The following is a 21968-nucleotide window of genomic DNA, read 5'->3' on the forward strand; positions in this document are numbered from 1 at the left end:
CATAAATGTCTCACTAGTATTTAAATTAAAATTGTTCAAGCACGGCGAGGTCACGAAATAATAAACGAACAATGCTGTCTGGTACTGGCTAAAATGTCGGAGACCGACTTTTAAAAAACTGGGAACTGTCCAGGTTCACGGTTCTGAGTGGAAGTTAAAAGAATTCTTAAACTCTGCGTTAACATACACATGTATAAAAATAATTTTGAGCAGGGGTACACACATAATTACCAAAAGTGATTGCAAAGAAATATGCCATTATAAATGTTGAATCAAAGAATGATGTCTTGTTTCAAATAGTCAGTTATACCCAATTTGTATCACTTAAGAACACTGTGAGAGATGTATCTAAATATCTTCCATATTAATTTGCAGAAAACTCAGCAAACATTTCATTACGTACCGAATTGAAGAATGTAGTGTTCTTTGAAAAAAAAATTAAAAATCTGTCTGATGACATGTGTGATATTTACTGCTCTGAGCATGAGTGGATTGTTACTGAGCATGAGTGGATTGTTACAAGAGGTTCAGAACAACCGAAGGGAAAACGCTTCTAGTGGTTTCTGAAATACCAGTCATGGGAACAGATTACAACGGTCAGCACACAAGGCTAAGGAGTGGGAGGGGTAGCCCAGCAACAGCAGCATCATTTACAGTTTCCATTATGACAGCTTATTTGTTCAAGTTTAACCAGTGAGTGCAATGATACAACTAAGCAAATTTCTTCCTGTAGGAAATAATAAAATGAAATGTTAATTGTAAAATATTTGTACTTAAGAAAAATAAGTCACAACACTCAGTAAAGCGGATGTTCGTAAGAATTTGAAAGACTTTTAGATCTGTCTAGTGCCTAATAAACTGTCTTTTCCAAACAATTTGAATAACATTTGCAATTTTAGAGAAAGCGTCCCTAGGGCTTACCAAGCCCTGTTAATAACATTCCAGTTAACAATTGCAATGAAGAAACATATGCCACCACTCTCACTTAGTCTTTAACTAACAGTAATTCTGGCCACAGGATATTTAAGGTCAAAATACGCCACGGAACTCAACAAATTATCAATTAAACATCAACAGGTCACAGAGAAGTAACTTTCGGATTCAAATGTTAATAACTAGATGTGTTTCAGAAAGTAAGATAAATGCAATAAAGATATTACTGTTCTACAGCTACGGCCTCGAAACATCAGCAGTCCGACGCGAGTTCTTCTAAATGGTTGTGAGGGAAGACAGGAGCGTTGACTCTGACAACGGTATGAGGAGGTCGAAATATGGGAAACGTCCCCGACAAATGACAAATTGTTAAACCAGCGGCCACCCCACTACTGAGTACTAAATAGACTGATCTGGAGAAGGCATCTCCCACAATCAGGACGATACCAGTTGCCGCCTCGAGTACAGGGCAGAGGGCCACCATAATCGACATAGAGCTTACGCATGGGAAAGTACTCTCTTGAAGACTGCAAAAATTCCTTAAGAATATTAAAATTGGGTATAGCAGTTTTCTATTCATGTCACTGCCCCACCAAACACCGTATGTCTTTATACAAGGTAGGTGAAGTAAGGAAATCCCTGTCCTTAAAGGTCCGACCACTTGCTACATGCCCCCCCCCCCAACCACACACTTATGAAAGTAACGGAAACTAAATTGACTGGAACACAATTTATCTCGCTTTCCCCAGTAACAGAATACTACGTTTTGCAGGTTATGTACTAGTACTGATTTCCCGCTTCATAAATCTTATTTGATCTTACTCAGAGCAGTTTCTTGGTCATTTTTATGATGCAAATTATTAAATAACTTTGGGACCTCGGTTAACATCCCAGCAACCCAATCTGGTTCCTCTACTTCATGTTACTCACTGTGGTGATTAGACCCCTGCTCGATATTCGATTCAATGCGTCAGCCCCTAACATTCCTGACAGTAAAGGAAAACGCAGAAATGCGCGCGGCCCACAAAGCAGTTCATCCCATTTTCCTGGGCCTGGCCAGGACCCAACTTAGAGCTTGGTTGTCAGTTTGCAGACAAAATTCCCGGTGTTTGAGGTAGAACTTAAACCTTTCCAGTGCGAACAATATCATCAGGTTCTCGCACTCAAACAGAATCCTTCAGTTATTTCGGCGCAAGTGACCTCAAAGTATACGCCGTTCTCCTTGATCTTCCTGCAAGAACACTGCAGCGATACCCGAATCTGATCGTCAGTCTGCACGAATAACAAACGAGGAAACTGAGCACTGGACGATTAGTCGAGACCGTGTTAGTGGCCTCCAATGAGGACTACTGTGACTCTCCACACTTAAATTTTTCTTACGTAACTCCTTTAGGGGGGGGGGGGCACAATCTGGGATACATTTAGGACCAACTCCATCCCAATGAACCAGGCAACACCCTTCTTGGTCTTAGGAAAGGACAAGATCTATAAATCATTGGTCCTTTCCTGATCTACTCGGATCCCATCAGCGGTAACCAAATGAGCTAAATTAATCTTTGAAGGCTTCACAGTAAGACGAGCAGCACGAAAGCAGATCCGAATCTAATTCGGGTGTTGCAAATGTTGTTCGAAGGTAGCACTATAAACTACCACGCCATGTAAGTAATGATAGACAGATTGAATTTTAGAGTTCCAAAATATTATCGAGAAGTCTGGAGAGAACAGCACCCTCAGCTGGTAAGCCAAATGGTACATAGCTAAATTCTAATAAATTCCGAGCCATACAAAATTCTATCACCTGTCTACAATAATCAGTCAACGGCACCTGGTGTGAAGATTAATTAAGATTGAAAATAGAAAAAAAAAGCAAGTACCACAAAGTAGTGGGACAACCTTCATACGACCCCACTCTCCATTATTTCCCAATTTATGCAAGATGGGGGATCCAAAGTGGCACCAACAGATATGGTAATGTCTCAATGACATCACGGTGGGAGGTCCAAATTTTGGCGGCTAAATAGGTAAACTGGGCTACCTCGACTAACCTAACCCGACACCACGCCCCACCCCTCCGCCAGAAAGTGGTAGGAAGTTCAAATTCCAGCAGGACACACCATGGCCACCTCCACTAACCTAACAAAATGGCGAGAAAGAAGTTCATTTGAGTAGTTGAACAAGGTGGTCGTCACTGCACTGAAGTCATCCAAGATGGTGGCCATGATGCGAGTGCCGTTATCCAAGATGGCGGCCATCACATCAGCTGATGAGGCGAGTACCGTTATCCAAGATGAGGGCTTTTGTTGGGAAAGTGCGACACCCCCTAGTGGGAAGTTTGAATTTCGGTGGGGAATTCATTTATGTGCAAGACCAACATGTGTTGGCTGCTGCCTGCCTCAATAAGATTGCCCTTCGCCAACTCAAAATCAGGTACGGCTATGTATGAGATAAAATTGCAGCATTCCCAAACGCATCTTGGTCGTCTAAAGTATAGTGGCACAGCCACCCTTAGTGGCTAGGAGGCGCCACTGTCGTAGAAATGACAGGTCCCCAACGCCTCTAGTTCTGGGATGGAAAATACTTTTGTTTAGTGTCACGTAGGACACTCCAGCAGGGGTCGGGGCAGAATCCTGCCCACGTAGGTAACTCCCCCGCCGTTCTGCGCTCGATTATTTAACATCAACTCCACTCCTATAATAAAGCAACTATTTAAAAATAACATTTGCAACGATAATTAATCTCGTCTTTCCAAGAAAACAGACAAAGCCTATTTCATTTAGTTGTATGAGCAAATCGATATAGTTTTTTGGGTTCGACAGCACTTGCATCTCATTATTTTGTGACGTCCAGCGAAGTATGCCACCACCGATCAGAAATGATCAGCAGAGAGAAAATTATCCCCTGGTATTTCCACTCTCGAATGCCGATGACGGTGATTTAACAGATTTCAAATCTCCCCTGTAATTTACAAAGCCAAATAAGGTGTTTCTAACGATTAGAGAACTAGCAAACGTGTCTTCCACCTGCTAGCTACACACACCACAATTGATGTTCTCTCAACTAAATAAAGACGCGAAATGTGAAGAAGCAGTCAACCGAACAATGTACGTGGGTGGGAATAATGGCCCAGTGCAAACACACGTCCATATTGAATCTTATCAAATTTCCGGTTGATCAAGAAGGCTGTCCAACACATACTAAGTATTAGTTCACTATTCGGCCATCTAGAAAAATGAAATGTCATCTAGAAAAATGAAATGAAATGTCGTGTGACGAAGGCCTCCCGTCGGGTAGACCACTCGCCTGGTGCAAGTCTTTCGATTTGACGCGACGCCGGCGACTTGCGCGTTGATGGGGATAAAATGTTGATGATTAGGACCACACAACACCCAGTCCCTGAGCGGAGAAAATCTCCGACTCAGCCGGGAATCGAACCCAGGCCCTTAGGATTGACAGTCCGTCGCGCTGACCACATTTTTTTTTTAGTCTCATTTTGTTCGTTTTCGTTCGTTGTATCTGCTCTGGGCGGACGTCGAAAGACACCCGTTTCAGTTCGTTGTTGATCCATTAACTCAGTTTTTTTTTATTACAGAGGACAGCTAGCCCTCTGACCGAACACGCTGAGGTACCGTGCCGGCATCACTCAGCTACCGGGGCCATCTAGAGGATTACATACATAAGTCAACTGCATTCCTTCATTGCAATAGGCCTCTAAATTCGGACGGCTCCTGCCATTAGCGGGAAACATGAATCATTCCCAACACAGGCCACCGCTGCACCAAGCATGCATAGGCAGAACCATCCCACTAAATCGTTCACATATATATTTAAATGCTATACTTACAATTAACAATTACAAGGTGGGGTAAAAAATTACCCCTGTCGATATAATTTTTTATCGTATGTTGGTACCACTGACTTCTCGCATGGGAGTTATTGTTTATCGTTCCAGTCAGTAATGCTGTTCACGTTGAGAAGGCTATAATCTCTGAGGCTTTATTTTCCATGGTCCTTTAACAGTTTTAAGTGTGCAATTTTGCGTTCGGTGTAAAATATCACCCGACCTTGTTATTTACGTAATGTTTTTTTTTTTAAATAGGTGGTACTTTCTTTGGCAGGCGTAGAAAATGTCTTCTCATGAACTGTTAAGAACTGCAGAGGAAATAATAAGAGAATTTGAGCGTCAAGAGGCTGAAAACGTATATTACAGTGAATCAGACGAAGATGTGAGAGAACCTGAGGACGGTCATATCACAGACGACCAGGAGGATGACGAATGCGTCGTACCGCCATGTGAGGTTGATTCATCAGACGAAGGAGGTAGCCAAGTGAGGAGAATTTTATATGGCAGAAATGGGTATTGTTAGAACACACATCCCTTCCACAAAAAAGCGTCGAGAGTACCAGCAAAGAATATAGTGGTACATGCACTTGGTGCATGTCGTGTAATCTCCACCGCACAACCTTTTTACTTTATTTGCAGTTAATATGGCATAAAATTTGAATTAATTTTGTATTGGTTATTGTTGCGAGAGTGACTGATAAAATTCGATTCTCACTATTATTTTCTGCAGTTGAAAATGTTTTAACTTTATGCACTGTGACCTATTACGTGGGGATATGCACAACACTGAAATATTTCCTGCTGTGGACGTACGATCTTTATTTACCAAACTATTTTTATATAACACTTGTAACGTCCCCTTGGAAAAATTAGTGAATTACTGTGCTGGTAAACCCCTTACATTATTTGATTTTCAAACAGCTGATCAGAACTGAACGTACTCAGACATTTCGCTCTTCACCTATTCTGATCAACACTAAACTGACACACAATATTTTCTAGCGCAACGCAATCTGACTTTCAATAATGTCTACAAAATAATGGCCCTGACTAACATTAACCTATAACTTTCATGTATGACTTACCTAACAAAAATCTTCGTTACTCGAAATACAGCAATGCAGCGAGCGCCAATACTGCAAGCTAAATAAAAGATTCTAACTACTGAAGGCACTAACTACTGAAGGCACTAACTACTGAAGGCACTAACTACTGAAGGCACTAACTACTGATAAGCATAGTTAGCAAATGAAAGATTTTGATAGAGGACAAGCAATATATTTATCATAAAAGTGTTCAAAAGTCATAATATAAGTTCATGGTATCCAGTCTTATAAATTTACTCTCTCTGATGGACACACGTTCAGATCATTCGCTCTCAAAACTCAGCCATTTCTCTCCCCACATCCACCACTGCTGGCGGCTCACCTCCAACTGCGCAACGCTATGCGCTGTTAACATCCGACTGCCCACTACAATAGCGAATATTACAACAATGCCCACCAGTCACAGACTGCACACAGCACGGCCAGTGATCTTCATACAGAGCGCTACGTGGCGTTACCTATATAGAAACCTAAACAGCCTACTTACATAGCCCCCAGGCTCCCCACATAAAATTTTACAAATTGTTTTGGGCAGTGGCCAATACTGATTTGAAGAAACTTTTCATAATTACAATAACAAAGAAATCAAATGCACACACTTATCGATACAATGTTGGTCAAAAGCTAAAATTTTCACACAGTCCATAAAAACAGTCCTAATCATTCATCACAGTAAAACTGCAGTGTTCTTCTCAAAGTTTGAGCAGTAAAAGAAAATGCACACGAAAGTAGTAGAGTTTCATGCTGTCTTGAAGAAGTAGTGTTGTCCTTCCAACTGAACTACAGTGCTGACTCTTGACATGCAGACAGGCAATGGGCCACAACAGTGCAACGCCCACAGCAGAGTCAGTCGAAGTTTTGAAGAATATTGATAGGTAGGTCATCAAAAAGCAGACCACTGTAGTCCTGTTAGAGATTATGGTATTGGTGGGCCACCAGAGGTGCAGAACCACTGCAGTCTTTGTAGAAATAATGGTATTGGTGGGCCATCAAAGATGCAGACCCACTATAGTCCTTGTAGAGATAATGGTATTGGTGGGCCATCAAAGATGCAGACCCACTGTAGTCCTTGTAATAACGGACAGCAGCCATCTGTTGCGACTGTGCAGGTGCATAATCACCTTCGAAGACTCTTGAGGACAATATAGCAAGTCCATAAACCACCACTTGTGCAGTCACAAAGTTTTTGGAATTGTCCTTAGAACCAACAATAACAAGTCCATAAACCACCATTTGTGCACTCACAAAGTTTTTGGAATTGTCCTTAGAACCAGCAATGCTGTTAACCAGTCCCTTACTGAATTATCATCACATGTGGAAACACTAACAGTCCCAACTTCTCATCTATTGTGCATATACTATGACCAGCAAAACCTGTGCAGTGAAATGTAATTTAATTTGAGGAACTGGTGTCTGTACAATTATAAATTTACAACATATGAATACGATTACATAGGTACAAAATACGTTATTAAAGAACATAACATTACAGGTAACATTTGTTGTAACACAGGCTTTACAAAAGAATAAAAATAGATATATACATCAGTGTTACAAGAGTTATGACATAAGTAAATATATAAAACAATGAGAATAGTTTTCGAAACATTAATTTCACATATGAGCATTGAAACAGAAAGAATTAATAATGTCTATAAACATCTTTACAAAGAAAACAACATATTATTAAAGCAAATTATATTTGAGGATTACAGTATTCCTCATCATAGTGAATGTAGCTTAGTACTAGAAAAATTCTACAACATAAATCTTATTAGCTAAACACATAAGGACAGGAAAAACACAAATACACAAGGGTACAAAAACATATAGCGGAATAACACAAAAGGAAAGGACAGGGTTCGTTTTCAGTGTAACACTTGGTACTGCAGTCCAACCCACAACTTCATTTGATAGATCTTTCCTCTTATTTAAACATTTGCTTCCACCAAAGAAAAAAAATCCTATCCAAGCATGCTTTCTGTATTCTATTCATATCCAAATGCAAATTGGCAAAGCAAGCAGCAGTATATCTAAATTAGCAAAGCAAATGAAACATAACAACTAATATAAGGCAATGTGCAGCAAAAAGAAAAATAAATTAGTAGTAAAACTGGCTTAACAGAGTAATACAAAGTGAAATTCAGTAGCACTATGCCTGGCAAACAACAGCAGCAAATGCTATAACTTATACCTAAACATGACAAAGGTCAAGCAGAAAAAATATTACAGTAAAAATGGCCATGCTTAATACCTAAGTCACATCTTAACACTAGAATGATGCATCACCTTGACTTTCCCTAGCAGACAAGTTACCAAATCGTTAAAAAATAATTTATGCAGTTCCTGTGATGGGAAATGTCTATTTGTGTTACCTTTTTTTAGAAAGTGTAACCAATGCTGCAACATAGCTGGAAACCAGATATCAAATGAAATAAGCAACTATGTGCAAAGCAAAGGATAAGAACATCATTTAATAGCCATGTGGCATTTCATAAGTAGTAAAAAGATCTCTCATCTAGAAAGACAATAGTCATAATCAGGTGTGTAGACATTAACTATTTCTCGTCATTTCAGTAAATATCAGAAAGTACGATATGTTTCCAAGTAACGAGCGTGACGTATTTGTGATGCTTTCTACAAAGGAATGTGAGAAGTGAGGTTAATGGCCTCTGTTTTCTTCACCTAATGTCTCTTTCTCGAGGTAGGTGGCACAGCTGGGTGCTTACAGTGAATTATGTCAAAAGCACTTAGCTTTCTTACCGAAATATTTACGACAGCAGTTTCCGCTACAGTGACAGTCTCATATAAAAATTTTCACAGATCGAAAATTTGCGTTACAAATGTGTAGAAACTAAATCCTATATATATAACAGTGTCCAAAAATTTTCGCCGGCATTGTGATACATTCACGCATTCACACACATTTCATAACTCTTAAAGTACGATTCTTGGTTTCCAACATCCGTTTTCACAAATCAGAGTCCCTAACCACTACTCATTATTCCTCACCTTATTACACATATACTTGTTCGTCGACACGTCAATCTTGCATCGACACTTCAATATTTCATCATAATAAATATGTAGCATAATCAGATTCCTCACATATCGGCATATTGATCATAAACATACCTCAACAGCATAATACACACTTCATCGTAATAATAACATCATAACACCTCAGTCAAATCTCAAAAACGTCGTAGCTTTCTGCAATAATTTCAAAACCTAAAAAAAATTCCCTGCTCATTTCAGTAGTCTCATCTACCTCAAACTTAATTTAAAAATCATGATCCCATACCAAATACATCATTCAAAGCTCTCATAGTATCACAATGGTTCCGAAAAGATATGAACAATTCACAAAGTACAGACAAAATACAATTTCATAAGTGTGAAGTTATCCAACTGTGTAATTACGTAAACATTTGTCACTGATGTAGTAAAAAAAATGTTTGTTTCTCTGTTAAATAATCAAATAGCTGTGTAATTCTGTGTTAGAGAAATGTGGTACCGATGTGTAAAGTTGTATAAGCAAATACCATATTAGCTATGGCTCCTTGTGCTTGCCAAACACATGGTACACAAAGTAAGCATGAACCCCCCTGAGGATTAATGTAATTATACCCTCAGGTGTTACAGAATACAGAAATGCAAAAAATGTATCACGGGAAACCTTAGTATCTTTGTCATTCAAAAATCTTTAAAAATAAATGCTTCAAGAACAAAATTAATCACTCAAATACGTGTACTGCAGCGCTAAACTGTGAGTCTTGTTGTAAGATAATCTCTGTCACTACATAACGGTAAAAATGTGGTAAGTGTAGTAATTATTGTCGTTCATAAGCAAAGTTCTGTAGAAGTCAATGTACTTATCACGTAATAAACAAAAGTGAAATGTTATGCATATAGATATCGTAGTTATTATGTAAAGTACCGTGATCAAGAAAGTACTATACTGTAATGTATTGTTGTGCTACGAAAAAGTCTGTCTCATTGTAGCTATACCACAAAAGTTACTACTAAAACATGTTCTACTTTCCAGAAGAATTCAGAAAAACTGTGCGGATATAAAACAGATACACTGCAAAAGCAACAATGTAAACTGTGTCAGACATTAGTAGCATCGTGATATAATCGTGTAGCTCTCAACGAAACCAAATACTAAGTCATCTTTAATCTCACAGAAAGTACTTCAAATAAAGAATGTCTTTTTAAGTAAACCAAAATGTTGCATTAAAATCTCATTAGCAGTATATCTTCTAAGTATGTAAGCCGTATATTCTTTACGTAACCGTGCAACTAACATGGAAGAATGTACACACACAATAACACTGTGTCGTCTGTTCACTATAACAATGCATTCATAATTACTTGTCTAAATAAGTTTCATAGGTTCGTGACTGGATAGTTAACTTTAGAACATAGTTGCATGTTAGCAGTTTCTAGGTGCGACAAAGAATACTAGTAACATGAAGTGTAAAGTTTTATGGCAAAGACTAAGTTAAAAAGCAGATTATCTTTCAATAAACGGTATTACATATGAAATGTGGTGTAAACCTTTAGTCTTCCTAGTATGCAGAGTTTGAACTTCAATGCAATTATCATGTGGTATATGGTACATCGGTAAGGAATGCTCAAATTTTTCTCAAGGTTAGCGTCTATGTTATTTTTCTCTGAGCCAGCCAGCGCACGTGGCTGCCTGCAGTGTGTGTCATTGTCTGTTATCTCTTTGTTGGCGTGCGTCGTTATTGGGATTAGGAGTACTAACTTATGAAAATTCAACTTGTCGAGAGGGCCCTGCCCTGTTTGAATCTCGCCACTTCTGATGCAATTCAGGTCTGTCGTTTTGTCGGTAGTTTACATAGTTTCTTGTTTGTCGGTCATGTGGTGGATAATTTCTCACAGAATCGTAACTGCACGGTGGACCCTTGCGTCTGAAGTTATTCTATCTCCCATGATAATGATTGTTTGGTTCCCATATTGTCTGTTCCTCTGTTTGTCTCTGCGATAGTCATTACCATGGAGAGGTGATCTTTCCCTGTAATTATTACTACTCTGCCAACGGTTGTCATACAAGTGGTATCTGTATTGGTCACGATTTACGTTGTAAGAATAGCCTTCTTGTGTCCAGTTATTATTTTTTTCATCGCGGAATTGTGACGAATGTGACCTGTATTTGTTGCGCTCCTGTTTTCACGTTCCGTGATTGTCAGTGTCAATTTCCAATTCTTGTAACAGTCCCTGAAAAGCTTCAATGTCGTCTTTGCAACGTCCTGCCAAAATAATATGTCGAAATGTTCAGGAAATTTGATTAAGCAAATGCTGATGCGTTCTGAGGGCTGTATGGGTTTGAAAGATACTGATTCTTTGCCTACACTGGAAGATTCAGATTGTTCGAAATGTCTCATCATTATGATGCTATGTTTTACTTGGTCATGTGTAGCTTGAGACCAATATGCTAAGAGGAAGGCATGTTAAAATTCTCCTTCACTGCGGCAATCGTGAATGACCAATCGCAATCTTACAGCTGGTACATTCTCTAAGTAGCCACACATAAATTCTAATCTTTGCTCCAATGACCAGTTGGGAGGAAAACAATGAAAGAATTGATGAAGCCATGCTTGTGGATGAATGTCGTTGCCAGAACTCTTAAATGTTTTAAATTTACATGTAGTAATGAACAACTTATAGTCAAAATCATCATGTCGGCGAGTCGCATATCGATCATTGTTACTTCGTTTCGGCGGTTCCATCTCAAAATTCAATGTGCCTTGCCAATTTCTTTCATAATTTCCGAAGTGCCCTGTGTTATTATTTTGTGGCTGTTCCGTATTTCTATGTCCCTCTTCCCGTATTGGAGCGCGGGTGTCCTCTGAAATATGTAATTCTGGTATTACTTGTGCCAACTGATCTTGTACTTCCCGGATTTCTCTTTTGTACTGTGTACTGATTTGATTTTGATTTTGTTTGAATTTTCTAATTTGTTCATTCTCTACTGTGTCAGTGAAGGCTGCAGGTCTTGTGTCATTCAGATCATCATCTACCTTTCTAGATAAGTTAGTGAAATGATCCTGAAGTTCGGCTACTTTATCCGATAGTGAACTTATTTCCTCAGTGTGTTTTTCTGAACCAAGTTTCAGAGTATCCATTTGTGTTGAAATCGTATCTACTGTGTCCTTTAAGTTTTCCTGAGTTTTTGCAAGTTGCGTGACGGAATCGGTAGATGCAACTGAGTCAATTTTAGCTTGCAAGGTGTCGTGATTTTCATGAACAATAGTTTGCAGTTCTTTTATGGCTGCTTTGTGATTCTGTAATGCATTTTCACGCCGCGAAAAAATAGGTTGAAAATGCTCACAAATTTGTGGTTTTACGTCATTAGAGACTTTTTGACATTTCGATTCGATTTTAAGTAACTCAGCAGTTAAATCTTCACGTGTTTGTTCAAGTGTGGTGTCTAACTTTTGAAGATTTTGTTCCATTGAACCTGACTTTCGAAGATTTTGTTCCATTGTGACTAACTTTTGAAGCTTTTGCTGTGTTTGTCTCTGATTTTGTTCCATCGTCTCTAACTTTTGAAGATTTTGTTCCATTGTGTCTAACTTTTGAAGATTTTATCCCATTTGTTTCTGATTTTGTTCAAGCGTTGTGTCTAACTTTTTGTAGCCTTTGTCCTATTTGTTGCATTAACTGTAATAACAATGCACTGGTGTCTGAAACATGTTCCTCAGTGCTATTCAGCAGTGCATTTGAACCGGCAATTTTCGCATTTTGAAAAGAAGAAAATGTGTCTTGACTTATTTGTGAAAACGGTGAGGACCCAAAACCTGAATCTACAGTTTTTGCGAGATTGTGTCCTGTCATTTAGGAATTCTGAGGCTAAATGATGCCGACCAATAGTTCGATAATGCTTCCCTGTTCACTAATTGTTTTCTGTCTACACCATTATTTGCAGCCCGCTCCATTTCCCTATGCACAATTACCAAATTACTACTTTGAACATTAGTTAATTCATTACTCGGTGGCGCTAACACACTACTTTCGTCGTCACTGTCATTTCTCAGTTTACTTTGGAGCCGAGTATTACGTTTTTCACACGCCATTATTATCACAATATTTCACACGATAACACAGAAAAGCACAATTTGATGAGCAAAATAAAAAAACACATTAACATAGCACTGACAATAATATCTCGTTAATTGCTAGTGCAGCTGCGAAATACTTGGTGCAAATCTACATGCATGTCACAACTGTTTAACTGTACAACAGTGAAAAACTACAACTACAAAGAAGATTTTCTCTACAATTACGCGCTAGCAATAAACAATAGCTACACTAATTACAGAAAGTACAAGAAAAAAATCAGAAGATTTCAATGAGGTATCCTCGGCTAAGGGTCGACATATGAAACGTCTCCTTAGAAAAATTAATGAATTACTGTGCTGGTAAACGCCTTACATTATTTGATTTTCAAACAGCTGATCAGAACTGAACGTACTCAGACTTTTCGCTCTTTACCTACTCTGATCAACACTAAACTGACACACAATATTTTCTAGCGCAACGCAATCTGACTTTCAATAATGTCTACAAAAGGACGGCCCTGACTAACATTAACCTATACCTTTCATGTATCACTTACCACACAAAAATCTTCGTTACTCGAACTACTGCAATACAGCGAGCGCCAATACTGCCAGCTAAATAAACGATTCCAACTACTGAAGTGACTAACTGCTGATGGGCATAGTTAGCAAATGAAAGATTTTGATAGCGAACAAACAATGTATTTACCTTAAAAGTGTTCAAAAGTCATAATACATATAGCAGTTCATGGCATCCAGTCATACATATTTACTGTCTCTGAAGGACACACGTCCAGGTCATTCGCTCCCAAAACACCGCCATTTCTCTTTCCACATCCACCACTGCTGGCGGCTCACCTCCAACTGCGCAACGCTACGCGCTGTTAATATCCGACTGACCACTACAATAGCGAATATTACAACAACGCTAACCAGCCACAGACTGCACACAGCACAGCCAGTGATTTTCATACAGAGCGCTACGTGGCGTTACCAATATAAAAATCTAAACAGCCTACGTACACACTGATCTGGCTTGTTAGATATAGAACATGGTATCATTACTGTAACTAATTGTGGAATAAAAAATATGCCCTTCCCTAATTTGATCTCTCGAATGTACAGAAAATTTTTCTTATTACCCGTACCAAAGTTCACTAAACATAAAAGCTGCAGTGGATTTTTTAAAAATATGTATGAACTGCCACGACTAACATGAGAGCATGAAACTAAAAAAAAATTAAATTTGATTATTATGTTATTAGTCAGAACAGGTTTCGCACAGCAGCCTTTGATCACACACACTAAAATGTTATCACTCATGAATTATTTACGTAATTGATAACACAACAGCAGCTGTCCATGTCCACCTGAAAATGAAATAATAAAATCCACAATTTCCCTCTGAAGTCTCCAGGAAGCTGAAAGAGATAATTCTAATGTACAGTTAACTGCACGCTATATTGCGGGAAAAGTGCTTTCATTCAGTTTAATTTGAATTTGCTGCGGTAGCGGCTCCCGCTATCGCTGCACGGCGCTGCGTCATGAGTAATTCCTAATATAAAGAAAACTGCTCATAATGTGGAATGAAATCTTGGGCAAGCTAGCAATAAATTATTACAGGTAATAATTTTAACAATTTCTATATTCAAAAAATCAACATAAATTGAAAGTACACACCTTTTACAATTATGAACCTCCAATGTCGTCTTTCTCGATCAAAGGACAAACGAAGGCTACCTACGAATTCAAGCGAGCGTCACAGGCTCCTACAACTTTAACGGCTACAAGAAGACAGAGAGAGTAATGTTTTAACCTCCACTATTTATAAGCAATTTAATAAGCATTTTTGTAATTATTTTTCATTATCTGCTCTCATACATACATTCGGTAACCACAGACGTTATTTGTGAAATATAGATACATAAATATTGCACAAACATAAAAATGAAAAAATTGTTATTGCTTTTTATACATAATTTACAACCATTCATACAGTAATGAAATAATTATAATAATAATAATACAGATAAATGCTTATTTTTACTATTTTTTATATTTTATAACGATTTTGTATTTGTATTGCCAGGCGACGTTACATGCACTAGGCAAGGCAATAAACAAAGCGTCTCCCCTGAAATTATTTGAACTGTTGTTTACTCGTGACATGGTTTCACTAATAGTTACGTACACAAACCAAAAAATTGCTAATTCAAGGGAAAAGTTCACATTACCGCCATGGTATATTGGAGATACCAACCAAAACGAAATAAAAGCTTTATTTGGTATACTTTCTATGTGTGGAGCTCTAAAAAGTGCGCATCTGAACGGTACTGATGCGTGGTCTGTAGTATACGGGTCCCATTTTTCCGAGGAGCTATGATGAAAAACCGATTCGAGTTTTTGGTCAATAATCTAAGATTTGAAGACCAACATACCAAAAAACAAAGAAGAACCACAGGCAAGTTCGCTGCATTTATGGTGTATGTTTGTCAAACGTAGTCAAGAATTGTACACTCCCTCTGCCCTCCTAACCACCGACAAGACACTCCTTAGCTTATGAGTTAGATGCGCATTCAAAATGTATCTGCCAAGCAAGCCGGACAAATATGGGCTAAAGATAATTTCATCATGTGACGTGAAGACATATTATTTTCATGCAGGAATTCCATATTTAGGAAAGAGACTAGGGACAAATGTGTTTCAGTTCCTATGATGAAACTATGTGAACATGTATATGGAACCAACTGGAACATTAAAATGGACCACTGGTTTGCTTCTTGTGAAGTAGCCGACAAACTGGCTGACAAAAAGTTGACCATGGTTGTCACTTTACTCAAGAATAAACCAGAAATACCTGAATCCCTGCTTCAAACCAAGAATAGGCCAGTTTCTTCATCTGTATTCATTTAGAGGAAAGAAAAAATGTTGGAGTCATACATTCCAAAGAAAAATGAAAACATTATTCTTTTGTCAACGATACATGACGTAGGTGAAATAGATAAGAAGACAAATAAATCGAACATAGTATTTTTCTACAATGATAACAAAGGGAGAATCGATGTATGTATTTGATTTACTATGCCACATCAAGACCACAGCACGAAAAAACCAGGCACTGGACAATGCGATACATGTATGGGCTTTTAGATGCATCAGGAATAAATGCCTATGTCTTGTATAAGAATATTGGCGGCACAAACAGCCAAAGCTATTTCCTCAAGTCACTGGCATTCAGGCTGGTTGAAGCAGAAATGAAGGACAGAATCCCGAGGAAAAAATTACCCGAAGAGCTTCGCATAACGATGGAATAGTTTTGGACACATTTTGGGAGCGATATTACAAGCGATATTCCAAGATCAGCAGCACAACCAGAGACGATCTAAAAAAAAAAGTGGACTATGCTTTCTTTGCATTCAAAAAGAAGACCGGAAAAGTTCCTTTGAATGCTGTTTCTGTTCGAAACCAGTGTGCACGGACCATAGGAAAAATATTTGTCATAGTTGCCATAACTGTTTAGTTTGAAAATGTTTGGTATATTCAAAATATCATCAAATTTTGAAAATAATTTATAAAATCTGTTTCCTTCCACATGAGGAACTATTTTTTCGTAGTTGTTAGCTTTATACTTGTTACCAATTTACGTGTTATATCCATCAATGTTTCTTATGCCTTTTCATTTATTCTATTGTGTTTTGCAATGTCATAATACAAAGGATAACTGAATGCAATAGATAAGTGCAGTCTCATATTTCTGTATATGACAACCATGATACAATAACATGCATTGATATGATAGTTATGATTAGCTTTGTCATATTATAAAACATAACTATACTTTGTAATAAATGTTTCATATTGTTGATTATTACTTCAAGTTACCCCAGAACCTCTTCTGTGAAACAAATAATTCAGAAAAACGTGGGGTAAACTTTTGCCCCGCCTTGTTACTTATGTCTCGGGATTAGCACCTTGCTAGTCTGGGGTTAAATGTTAGAATTGTGGTTTCAGTTCAGCAACATTCGACAATGAGCGAAGTATCGGAAATACACCAAGAAGATGTCTGTGACGCTGTAAATAGAGATATCTATACCATTCTTATGACTTCACATACCCCTCCCTTTGCTATCACTGTATTCCACGTCAAATCCATACGTTCCTTATGACTGGACATAGTCATTTCCTTTGGACATGTCGGAACACAAACACATACTTTATAAGCCTGAAGCTCAAGGCAAACCTATCACATATCGCCTACTACTAAGTATAATACTTCGTCAATAACTGGTTGCCAGCGATTTAAAATAATACTGACCGATAACAAACGATTGGTGGACATGTCTCATAAGTTTTATTGCGGGTGGTACCACTGTGTCCCAGAAACAGAGTCATAATCGTCTTACAAACAATGAGATGTTTAAAAACACTACCATATTACCATCAGAAGCGGTCTTGCATCTACTGGTGCATACAAGTATCCATGTTAAAGGCCATACGCGCTTTATAAATAGAGGTATGGCATTACCTCTAAATGAAGTGGTTTTTTCCTGACAAATAATGTGACACTGATTATAGTCAAAGATCACCAGTGTATATAGTATCAGTCAAACAGTGTGGTTACACGTCGCCGACGGTGCAAGCTCGTATTAAAATTACCGAATTTGGAAAGTGATTGAGGTAAGGATTGTGGCACAAAACCGGTATTGCAACTCCCTTACGCTGTGGCAGCTAGATATTTCTCAAGTATTTGTAACGCATTCTGTCTCGATGCCATGTCAGAGGTTTGGTGATATATCGACTGGGTTATAGTCGATGGTAAATAGTAGTAGATTATGTGCTGGTGAGTTCGTAAGAAATGTACACTAGCGTTTCAGATCTCTTGGGCTACGATTTCGGTAGAAATGCTGTCTGGGATTTGGAATCAAGTCTTTCCATTCCAGCACATACCTGTGTAGGATCCTATGGAGAATTCCTTTACTGATTACAGCCACTAGTGAATTTCTGGCACCCTCATATCTCGAAACGAATCACCTTTCTCGAACCTATTTGCTACAGTAAAATTCCAAACTCGTTTTAACCAGTCCTTTTTATCCTACAACTGCCCCTCAGACTCTGCGCTAGCATCACTGCGACTTTGCGCTTGTGACTGCTCGAATGTAAGTTGGAACTGAGTATTAGTCAGAGAAAACTTTATCTACCATGTTCTGCAACCTGTGTAGAAAGAGACGAAGCTGCGTTACTGCGAAAGGACTGTGTTTTGACCATTCGATGGAAATTGGAACTGGGAGAAGGATGAGGATTTTTGCTACTACACTGTGGTGTTTCCGCAAGCTACGTACCTCTACTACAGATCCGCATCCCTTAAGGCCCGTTCACATCTGTCACCCCAACGTGCTATCTTCGTTATTCTGTACCATCCAACAGAGAAAAATTATAAACTATAAAAGCTCCACTAACTTCAACTGATAGAGAACGCGATAAGATTTTTACTGCATCTCTCTCCTCCCATATATTGAAAACAAACACTGCTAGCCTGCTGTCACCGAGCACATGAGACGATCCTACTAAATATACATGTATTTAGCAACTGCACAGACCATATTAAAGTTTCATCACCAATACTGTAGGACGATGATCGTATCCTGTGGACTGTACTGTAAGTCAGAAGAGATGCTAACTGGGACCCTGTATTGTTGTTTGAAACATTGTTTTTTTTTCTGCTGTAACACGCTTTGTACGCTACCATACATTTTGTTTTGCCACCACGATTTCGAGGTCTGTCTCAGGTTCTAAACTGACATTAACACGTTCTGATCCATGGTCTCTCACAGAAAACTAGACGTTGCATGGTGTAAATCATGTTGTTACCGTTGCTACCATAACACACGAAACACATTGGATGATTTTAAATAAAAGTCAGTTACACCATAACAAAAGGAAAAGCTTTTCGCGTTGTGGAGAGTTTCTAAACTACAGTCAAACGGTGGTTGACAGTGTCTACATTTAAACTAATCTGTCACAGTGACGGGATAGCTGATGGCTCTGCGTTCTGTTCCAACTGATTCCTCATATTGCAGTCATGTACTAGATCACTGTTTCGGTGCTAGCCATCCCCAGAAGGTGTTGCCGCTCCAGAAAACAAGCGCTGTCAGTCAGTAATTATGTGGTAGCCAATAGCGTGCCAGTGGACAGATTGGATGGAAAAGACACCATCGATGTACTGAAGTAATAGGCATCAACAGTTGATAGTGCGAAAAATTTTAGCAATTTTACAGTAATTTCAACACCGACCAATGATGCAACAGCATGTTTCCCAGTTTCAGTATCATAGCTAAACCAATCCTTCTCCACCTTGCGAGTGTCATTGCGAATGTACATATATAAATGTGCAGTACGTCCATTCTTTGTTAGTTCTCGAACACATAAATCATCAAAGTATACCAGACAGTGCTCTACATATTTCTAACACCTCGAGCATGGTGATTATTTTACGATCTATCTCTATGCAGGTGGGAGTCACAGAGCATTCTCGCAGTCTTAGGACATAATTGAAGGCTGAAAGATCCCCTCATACTGTCATTGACCAACCCACCCTGCAGCACCATTACCGATATAATCTGCAACCGACCAGAAGTAGACCGCTACATTCCACTTCTTGTGAATAAATGGAGTTTGACGAGTCCTTGTCCATCCAAGTGCACAAGATTTCGCCGAATGCACCCATGTCATGGAGGTTATCACTATTTATCGGTGTATGGTAGCGGATTTGAAGGTGTTCTGATGTAATAGCAGCTGGTTAAGAAGAACAAGAAGCAGGTGATTTTTTATGCTTGATGGAGTTCCAGAAGAATGGAGTTCGAAGCGTTTTACGAAAATCAACTACACTACCAATTTTAAAGTATTGTTCTAGTGGCTGGGATCAGTAACAGGAGGGTATTGGTAAGAGAGAAAATAAACAGAAGCACTTCTAAGGCTAGGGAATTCTGCACTTAAAAAAAGGCTATAATGTAAGATCGCTTGAGTTTCTGACCTATCAATCATGTGGAATAAAGTGCTGTTAATATTACAATGTAAGAAATATATTTCCAGTACAGGTTTCACTACGATAAACTAGGGTAACAAACTGTAAAACGAAAAATCTACTTCCTCAAAACATTGTTTCTGTGTGATACATGCACAATATATCTATCCAGAGTTGCATAGCGTTCACTGCTCACATCCGATCATGGTTAAGAGATTATACTATGCTCACAGCAGTCCTATATAAAATGATCGTTTGTAATGGAGAATAACTCTTACAAGGAAACAGATAAGCGTTTAGCAACAGTGTCCGACATGTGAAATTTAAAGTAATGGCACCACTAACTCTGTAAACAGCACATCTGTCAAGCAGATGTATACATGAGGATTGCACTGTCTCACAAACACCTATCGCTGACTTAGAATCATCTTAGTTATGAAGCTGAAGTTTCAAGTTTACACCAAAGATGCGCAGGGGGATGTTGTATATCGCACAAATCCTCATTCATTTAGAGGAATATGTAACAAGAGGGTAACGTTTTATAACACATGAGATGGATGTCCTCCGATGACCGAGAGGTTTGCCATTAACCATCGCAAGTAGACACTGCTCTAAATCACATACAGAACACGTGGTTGTATATGAGTCGCAGCTATATCATGTGACTGATACATCCTGACAAAACAGCGGAAGACATGGTCAAATGACCGGCAACAACATCTCCCTCTCTAGAATATATCAACAGTATGCCTTTAAATCGTCATTCGTTATAGCTCCATTTAAATCGATGACCCCATCCTTTCTCTGTTACCCTTTAACGCAGATGCATGTAAGTTTAGAGGCAGACGGTTCTCCGTCTTCCCGAAAACCATCAAAAGCAGTAGTCAACTCCCGTGTATCACTGTCACCTCAATAGACATACAGTAGAATGCTGCCTCGATGGAAAAAAGTGACTGTTTCCCTGGTTCCCTTCGCTTCCATGTCGACGTTTTCCCGGATTCCCCTTGCTGCCGCATACTTGTTCCCATGTACAACTTGTTCTTCGCCAACCTGAAGACATGGAAGTATTTACTCAATTTCCTCGCATTTCGGTATATATTCCCTCAATTTATACGTATTCTCCCGTCATTTTTTGCAATTCTATAGATTTTATGTCAGTTCTACATACGCGATCATGACATAACCCCTCGTTCCATGTTCTAAAAACCTCTGCAAATGGGGAATATGTCGGGTGGATGCAACTAGATGCAATCGGGTACAGTGCTATACTATGCCTTCTGATCAGAAAAATGGTGCATTTGCGCTAGGTGTTGGTGGCTGTACTACATTTTCGAGTTCTCCATCGGATGAAGTTATTGGAGCTTTTATAGTTCTTAATTTTTGTCTAGTGGATCATACAGAATATAGATTATAGCATGTTGGGGTGTTAGACATGAATGGGCCCTGAAGTATATAGAAGTGCTTTGGACTGCAGTATCTGTATGTAGCTTGGGGACACAACACAATGCAGTAGCAAAATTCTCGTTCTTCTCCCAATTCCCGCATTGTCTTTTATACTATCTTGTGTTGCTGGTGCAGGCTTCGATTGGCGCTGACCTTACATGTCGTACATTGTTGGCGGAGCTATGCTAAATTGTTCTCATTTCCACCGATTGCACAAAACACGGTCCTGTCACACTAACTGAGGTCATTCTTTTTATACACAGGTTGCAGAAGGTGGTGGATATATCTCTCTCCAACCTCTGCTCAGTTTCGACTTTAATTGGAACGTTCACATGCGCAAAGCTGCAGAAATGGTAGCAGATGTAAGAAGCATAGGGACTACCTGAAATTTTACTGCAGCAGATAGCTTCGAAAAAGGAAACTCGTTTCGAGATATGAGAGTGCCAGAAATATGATTCGCTAGTGGCTGTAATCATTAAAGGACTTCTCCATCGGATACAACACACGTTTGTGGGTGAATGGAAAGGCTTGGT

The sequence above is a fragment of the Schistocerca cancellata genome, chromosome 8 (genome assembly GCF_023864275.1).
Source record: "Schistocerca cancellata isolate TAMUIC-IGC-003103 chromosome 8, iqSchCanc2.1, whole genome shotgun sequence".
NCBI lineage: Eukaryota > Metazoa > Arthropoda > Insecta > Orthoptera > Acrididae > Schistocerca > Schistocerca cancellata.